Genomic DNA, 8,197 nt, shown 5'->3' on the forward strand with positions numbered 1-8,197 from the left:
CAAAAAACACTAAGTTTTCATTTTTTTTTTGATTTTGACACTAAGTTTAATTTTTTATTTCAATTTTGACACTATGTTTTTTTTGTTCCAATCGAACATCATTTATCAATTTTTGTTCAATTTTGTCTATTTTCCATTTGAAACCGTATAAATATATTTTTTTATTACATTTTAAACCGTATAAACATATTTTTTTCGTTTAAAAACCACATTTTTATTTAAATACAAGGTGTTTTTTTTCTTACATTCAAATCATTAGTTATATCATGAGAATCAAACTAACCATAAGCTTCTAATAAGATGTAAAAATTTGATGAGTTGCAAACTTGATATCCAAATTTTGATAAACTACACGCCTATAAACCTTCAAACATATTTTAAAGTTGCATATTAATATAAAATATAATTTTTATATAGCTAATACATATTTATACATAAAAATATGGTTTGAGTGTAAAAAAAATGTATTTATACAAAACTATGGTTTTTAAATGAAAAAAAAAAAACATATTTATACGGTTTAAATGTATTAAAAAAATATTTATACGGTTTCAAATAGAAAATTGTCAACATTGAACAAAATTGGAAAAAATGATATTCGATTTGAACAAAAAAACATAGTGTCAAAGTTGAAAGAAAAAATTAAACGTAGTGTCAAAATCGAAAAAAAATGAAAACTTAGTGTTTTTTGTGAGAAAAAATTCAATTTTGACACGTCAGCATATCATGTCAGCATGCTACGTCATCAAAACTGACACGTCATCATGCCACGTCAGCATGCAACCTGGTTAACCGGTCAAGTGGTCAGAATTGTAACAAATTGGAAAACACAGTGTCAAAATTGACACAAAAAAAAACACAGTGTCAAAATCGAATTTCTGTGTAAAAAGAGTGTTTTTTGTGTCATTTACCCTTAAAACGACTATCAAGTATTTTTTATTTTTTTGTTAAGCAATGATAATTAAGTAATCAAATTGAATCAAATATAACAATTAAAAAAGCCTTCAAGTCTTTTTTGTTAAGCAAATGATAATTATGTAATCAATTTGAATAAAATATAACAACTAAAACAGTTATCAAGTTTTTATTGTTAAGCAACCCCATGATGGTATTGATAGAATGCGGGAGAAAGTTTAGTAAGATTTGACTATTAATTGTTTAACTTAAAACACAGAACAAAATAAAAAATAAAGTAAATTTCTAACTTAAAACACATGGCAAAATAAAAAATAGATTAAATTTCTTGGTTTCAGTGTAAAATGCTTTTATTAACATTTGAGACTTTTAAAATGATATTCGTTATCAATAATTCGTTATGATTTTGGTGTCTCAAAATTTAAAATTGCATTTTTCTTTTTCTTACTTTCTTCAAGGGTTTGATGACCTACCCTTCCCTTCTTACATTGGTAGAAAATTCAGCCCCAACGTCTTATTGATTAACCGTAGGATTCCCCTTAAAATGGCACATCCGCTAATCCCTCCTAAATCATATACATCATAGGATTCCCCTTGTTTCTCGTTCATAGGAGGTTTTTTTTATATGTGAGCGTTGTTCTTCAACAGATTTGACAAATTGTTGCTAAAACTAAGATGTGGGCTTAATGAATATTGCATTTGGAAATTTAGTTCGAAGTGTAAGTATTACAGGCACACTAGTCTCTCTATTCATAGAATATAAACTTAAAAACTGAAATATGGATAATCAAACCTAATGAAACTGCTCAAATAGAAATTTAAACAATTATATAAACTGAAAATATGAAATATGTATAATCAAACCTCATGAAACTGTGTGTGCAAGTTAACATATTCACTGGCAACAAATAAATGATCTAAATTATGATCGGATCACCTATGATATTGGAAAGGGGGTTGTAGTCGGAGTGTTGTGATCAAACAGAATATGGTGTGCTACTGTTCTATCACAAAAGGCATAAGAAGGTGATACGAAACGAAAGTATTTTTTGTAGAATCAAAGGAAGCTTAAAAGAAGAGTAGGTCGAGTCTGACCGCGAAGAAATGGATTTCGATCGCATGATTTGATGATCAGATTCTTGAGTTGCTGCTTAAGAGTTATGATAGATTGCTTAGAAATATCTAGAAACATAGTTTTCACTTGTAATTGCATTGTAAGAAAAAGTTTTCCGCGTATTATAAATAAATAAAAATTTGATTTTGTTTTATTTTATATCTCATTACAATGGCATTTGTGAAAATCGATGTTTATATATTCTAGCAATGTTCAATATGGATTTGATTCTTTCGTTTGTGGTAGTGTCATAATTTACCAAATAAGGAAAGATTCTCATCCTCCAAGTTTCAATTGGACAGAAACTTGAGATCATGCAACTTGTATTGTGTGATGAATGATAATTTTTGTCTTTAGGAAATTAAGACTAACTCCTCTTTCACATGAATATGTGAGTCAAGTGAAGGACTAAGGGATTGGGTATAATTGGTTGTGCGCTGGTCAGGCCCACCACAAAGAACGATAAGACTATTCGTTATGATTTACTAAAGTAAGTAAATATGGTTATGCTTACAAGTTTAAGTATAATTCTGACACATTGGAAAAGTTTCAATGTATGGCAGAACCAATGAGAAGAATCAAATTAGGCAGAAAGATAAAAGTTTCTTCAATCTGAAAAGATGAGAGAGTACTTTAGTATCGTGTTTTATAATCATATTAATGATTATGCAAAACCATATCACAATTGATCCTCTAAGGATATCTTAGTGCAATTGTATTGCTAAGAAGAGGAATCGTGAATTGTTGAAATGGTTAAATCAAGAAGACGAGTCATACTTTGTTCCAAGAACAAGCCTTAGAGTCATACTCCAAGATAGTAACTTGAGTGACATAATCTTAAGAAAGGTTTATAACACTTGTCAAATGTAGAGTAAAATGTTTCCTACTCTTGTACATTTAAAATTGGTAAATTGTGATGTCTTGGTAAGGACAAAGACCAACTAAGACCAATTGTGTGAAGTGTTTATCCTGATAAGAATCTGCACTGACTCTTGAATATTGTTTGTCAAGGAATGATTCATGACAAGAGAATCTTATATGCCAAGAGGTCAATAAGAGTCTTAAAGATCTTGACAAGTTTCAAAAACTAATCAAGAATAAACCTATTGTTAATCACTAGCACACGACTTGAGGTTGTAACTTATCGTGATGACATATTCTTATTTCTGTGCTCATTCGAGTTAAAAGTTGACTATGCATGTGAGTTCTGTGAGTTCTCAGTTGTTTTCATAAAGCAAAACACCTGGATCAATGAAAGTTTCATTGATCAGTATGGGTGAGCTGCTTAACACCTTGGAAGACATGGTAGGCCCTTGTGCTACCAGGAACAAGTTCAGTCTATATGAGTTTGGATTTGTCACTAACCTTGTCTTATGATTATGGTTTGACAAATTCACATGGATAGGAACACATACACCACAAAATCTAAGTGTCATAAGGTTTCTCTGCAATTCATGAAAATGATTATGAGGAAACGCTTTCACTAAGTAGATTTTAAATAGTTAGCAATTGTGACATCTGCATTCTCTAATTCAATTATGATTACGACATCCCTCTTCATAGTTTGAATTGTGAGAAATGGAAAAGGTCTAAACATTTAGGACTTATTGATGTAAGACGCACATGCGAGCTATCTAAGGAAAGGTGTATGAGTTTGAGAAGCCTAGATAAAGTCTTATCGAAGCATCTCGCATCAGAAATCTGAACTTTGGAAAGGAGGTCAATAAGTATTGATTTCTAGAAGTCCACCTGATTTCTGAATACATGTCAAAGTGAGTGGGAGCATAAGTGTTATGCTAGTAAGATAATAATTATTATGCTAGTGGAAGCATACTTATTATGGTAAGTGTTGCAAGTTAGCAATGTTAATTATAGAAAAACAAAAAGGTTTCAAATCGCAAAGTTGTAGGGTTTGAAAAATTGTTTTGCTATAATTAAGGGATAGGAAATTATACTTCATTTCAAAATCTAAAAGCTTAGAATGAGCTTTTAATCAGATTTAGTCATATATATATATATATATATATATATATATATATATATATATATATATATATATATATATATATATATGAATGTTATGTTGGAATGGTTCAACATAAGGAAATTCTATATATGGAAATGTTAATTGCGTTCTCAAAATTTGATTATGATTACGACATCCCTCTTCATAATTCGAATTATGAGAACATGACAAATAGAAATATTATAGCAAAAGACTGGTCAAGTATCATGTCATTATGAATCGTGTCCAATATGTTTCGGGTATAGGATCAATTACATGTACTATAATATCCATTCGTTCTAAATTTTCCAAATGCCTAGGGCATTAAGAGGGAAAAAGGACTAGAACCGGATATGATTAAAATGGTTAACAACTGTTAAGGACAGTCTAAGGTTCGCCAATGATTGGTCGCCTGTAGTTGGAAGTATAAAAATGGATGGACCATATTGACACACTCTGAGAAGAGGTAACTCTTGTTCAGAAGTGATAGTCAAAATGGGAGCATGGAATTGTTTCCATAAGTGGAAGTTATTCTTTACATCTGTGTAAGATTAGGAAACTTCATGCAAGAAGGATGTTCAAAGGAATGTACATTGTTTTGGATTAGTGTCTAAGCCTGTAACCATATTTGGTAAGTACTTGACCCGGTTGTGCATGGTCATTTTAGGTTGCCTTCACCAAAGCAACTTGACTAGAGAAATAATAGAGAAAGAGGTTATTATGGTTTATTAATATATTATAAGAATAATATATTAAAAGAGAAATCATATTTATTTAATTAACATTGGTTAATAATTAATTAAGAATTAATTTTTGTGATCAAAAGAAGTTAATTGAACTTAGGGGACTGAACTGTAATTATGTGATAGTTACAAAGTTGGGCAAGGAAGCCCTATGGGATAGGGTGGACGAATTCAAGGGGTTAAAGTCCTTAGAATTCGTCCAAAGATAGGGCTTCTAGAGTTATCCTTTGGGCTGCTTGGTGGCTAAGCAACCAGATAAGGATAATGACTGAAACCCTAATTCCTACACCTAAAAAAGACCCCTTGGCATAAGAAATTCGACAACTTGATACCTAGGGTTCCTAGAGCCGAATTTCATACCTCCCCTCTCTTTCTCTCTCTCTTGCCTCTCCATTTGCTCTTGATGTTTGTGAGCCACTAGAATTACTACACTTGTGGTACTCGCTTTCAAAGACAAGAAGATTCAAGATACAAGTTGTTATTACAACATAACAACAAGAGGTATGTATTCCATTCTTCTTTATGATTTTTGAATTTACTAGAAGCATGCTAGGTTTATTTTGTGTTCATAATGTTGTATGAATAATAGTGAAAATATAGATCCGTATCTAGGGTTGCATGCACACATAGGATTGTTTGTATAAAACCCATAAGTGGTATCAGAGTGTTTGGTTTTATTTTTAATTAGATTTTATACAAAAGTATGAATTTGACATATTAGGGTTTATAGAAAATAAACCTAAGGGCTTGATTTTTGAAATTAGAGTTCCTAAACCCTAGATTTCGAAATTTTGATAGGGTTTCCGAAACCCTTTCCTTAGCCTCCAAGATTTCGAATTTGAGGGTTATCCAGCCCTAGGGTTTTCGAAATTGCCTCCTCCCCAAGATAAGATTCCTAAATTTTAAGGATTTGGATAATGTCATATCTTGTAATTATCCCTTTAACTGTTTAATATGGTAATTAAAGATTTTGAATTATCCCATCCTAATTTTTGAATTTTTGGGGATTTAAGGGATTAGGTTAAATTAATTGTTAATTTAATAGATAATCCTTCAAGATTTGATAATTCAAATAAGTTGTTTAATTGTGGGATAATTATTAAATCAAATTTTTAATATTTAAAATTTGAAATTAAAAGATTTTAATTTTTAGAAATTTTAAATTTGGTTAAAACCCTAATGATTTGAAATGTTTCAAAACCTGCCCTTAAGTTTTGGAATTTAAATTTTAATTAAAAGTTTAATTTTAAAATGTTAAATTCTAAAACCCTGATTTTGAAAAGTTCAAATTGCACCCTTATGGTTTTATTTAATTAATTAAGTATATAATTAAAAGAGAGTTAATAAATCCATAGTGATATGGTTTACATTTAATTAAATTAAAAGTGCAATTTATTAAATTAGACTACATAGTATTTTAAAAAGTGTAAAATACACCATTATACTACATATAAAATTAAAAACTCTAATATTATATATGTATTACTTAAGAGCTAGTCTTACCATTAGTAGGCCTCATTCACGAAGGCGATCAATGAAGGGGGTATAAGGTTATGGCCTATAAAATGGTTGTTTAATGGGTGTCCACTCTCACCCACTGCTTCCTTGATTGGTGGAGGGTCGTTAGTCGAATGGGTAGGATAGGGAAAACCATTTCCATTAAAAGTATAATGAATTATAAAGTAACTAAATGTTTTATAAAATTCCCAAATCTTTGTTACTTTACGCAAAAATGAATTTGATGCAATTCCATGAAATTACACTTTGTACCTTTGGTGAGACGTTAGTGGAGCGTGTGTGGTTAACCGGCACACTAAATGGTTTCTAAGCAAAGGTAGCGAAGGGTGACTCGATGTTCGTCATAGTTCGGTGGAGCGTGTGTGGTTAACCGACACATCGAATAGGTGACTGTAACATTGAGGGCACCATGTATATTTGCATGGTTATTCACACCCTGTTTTGTGATGCTCGGCATCCCAGTCACAAATCGAGGGGCATATCGAGATTTAAACATGCCATTGAAAAGTTCAATGAATCTCAAAGGATCTTGGAGTTTTCAATACATTTAAAACTTAATCTCTTTTTCGTTTTTCATGGTGGAAAATTAGTGAATCGTCATTCACTTACCTTCAAATGTTCTGCAATTTGGGTTACGACGTCCCTCTCCCAAGTTGTAGAGTATTGTGTTGGGTCCTAGCCTTAATATCTTATATGGGTGTTTTATTAAGGACTCAATCAATCAACTAACTTGAATTTTCTCCCGTTTTGTAGATGTCAAAGTATGACAATTATGGTCTTCCCAAATCCCTTGGAACAAGCTTTCCACATGAAGATGATATTCCACGATTCGATCGAGGAACACGAGATCATGCTTCACTTCCTCCACCTCCTCCTATTGTTCTCCCTAACCCATAAGTTCAAAGGCTTGAAAATTTCAAGCTCACTCAAGCCCTGTTGGCGATGAAACATGAAGATGGAAAACCCGTGTGTGCTCACGCCCTAGGGATGAAATCACACATCGATAGGTTGATAATGTTGGGTGCAACTTTCCCAAAGAAGTTGGTTGTAGACTGAGTTTCTTCAGTCACTCCCTGAATCATATAATAAGTTCATAAGAGAGTATTATATGATGGATCTTGACGCAACCCTCATTGACCTAACTTACATGCTTATTGTTACTGAATCAGAAATGATTTGGCAAAGTAATGGAGCATATTTGTCTGGTAATTCAGCCAACCATGCTTTCGTGGTCGCTCCAGAAGAAGCCACATGTTTCATCTGCCAAAAGAAGGGGCGTTGGATACAAAGCTCCCCCAATCACCTGAGGAATCCAAGAGATGGTAGAGTCAAGGAGTATGGCTTTACTTCAGGTAAAATCCACTATCTAACTCCATTAAGTTCTTATTCATTGATTCTTAATACATGATGTGATAAGATTACATTTAGATGTTTTTGCAGGATCGAAGAAAAGAGAGGAAGCTTGATAAAAGAGCGAGATGAGTTTGATCACGAAGAAATGGATTACGATCACATGGATTCGAAGATCAGATTTTGAGCTTAGGAAGTTATGATAGATTTGTTAGAAATATTTGATTACATAGTTTTTCAGTTGATTTTGCATTGTAGGGACATGTATTCCGTTGCTTTTATGAATAAAATAATTTATTTGGTTTGTCTTATATATATATATATATATATATATATATATATATATATATATGTCACACCCCAAAACCACGAACGGCGGAAACGTTCTAGGGCGGAGGACGTCATGTATGCATCACAACAAATGTAAAGTAGTAAACAAGCAACAACATCATCCATTGCATTAATAGTATAATTTTAGTTACAAGTGTTTTCTTTCATAGTACAAGACATGATGATAACTTATCAAAATAAAAGACGAGTCTTGACTGCTCC

The sequence above is a fragment of the Lactuca serriola genome, chromosome 2 (assembly GCF_051521515.1).
Source record: "Lactuca serriola cultivar US96UC23 chromosome 2, Lser_US96UC23_V15, whole genome shotgun sequence".
Lineage (NCBI taxonomy): Eukaryota > Viridiplantae > Streptophyta > Magnoliopsida > Asterales > Asteraceae > Lactuca > Lactuca serriola.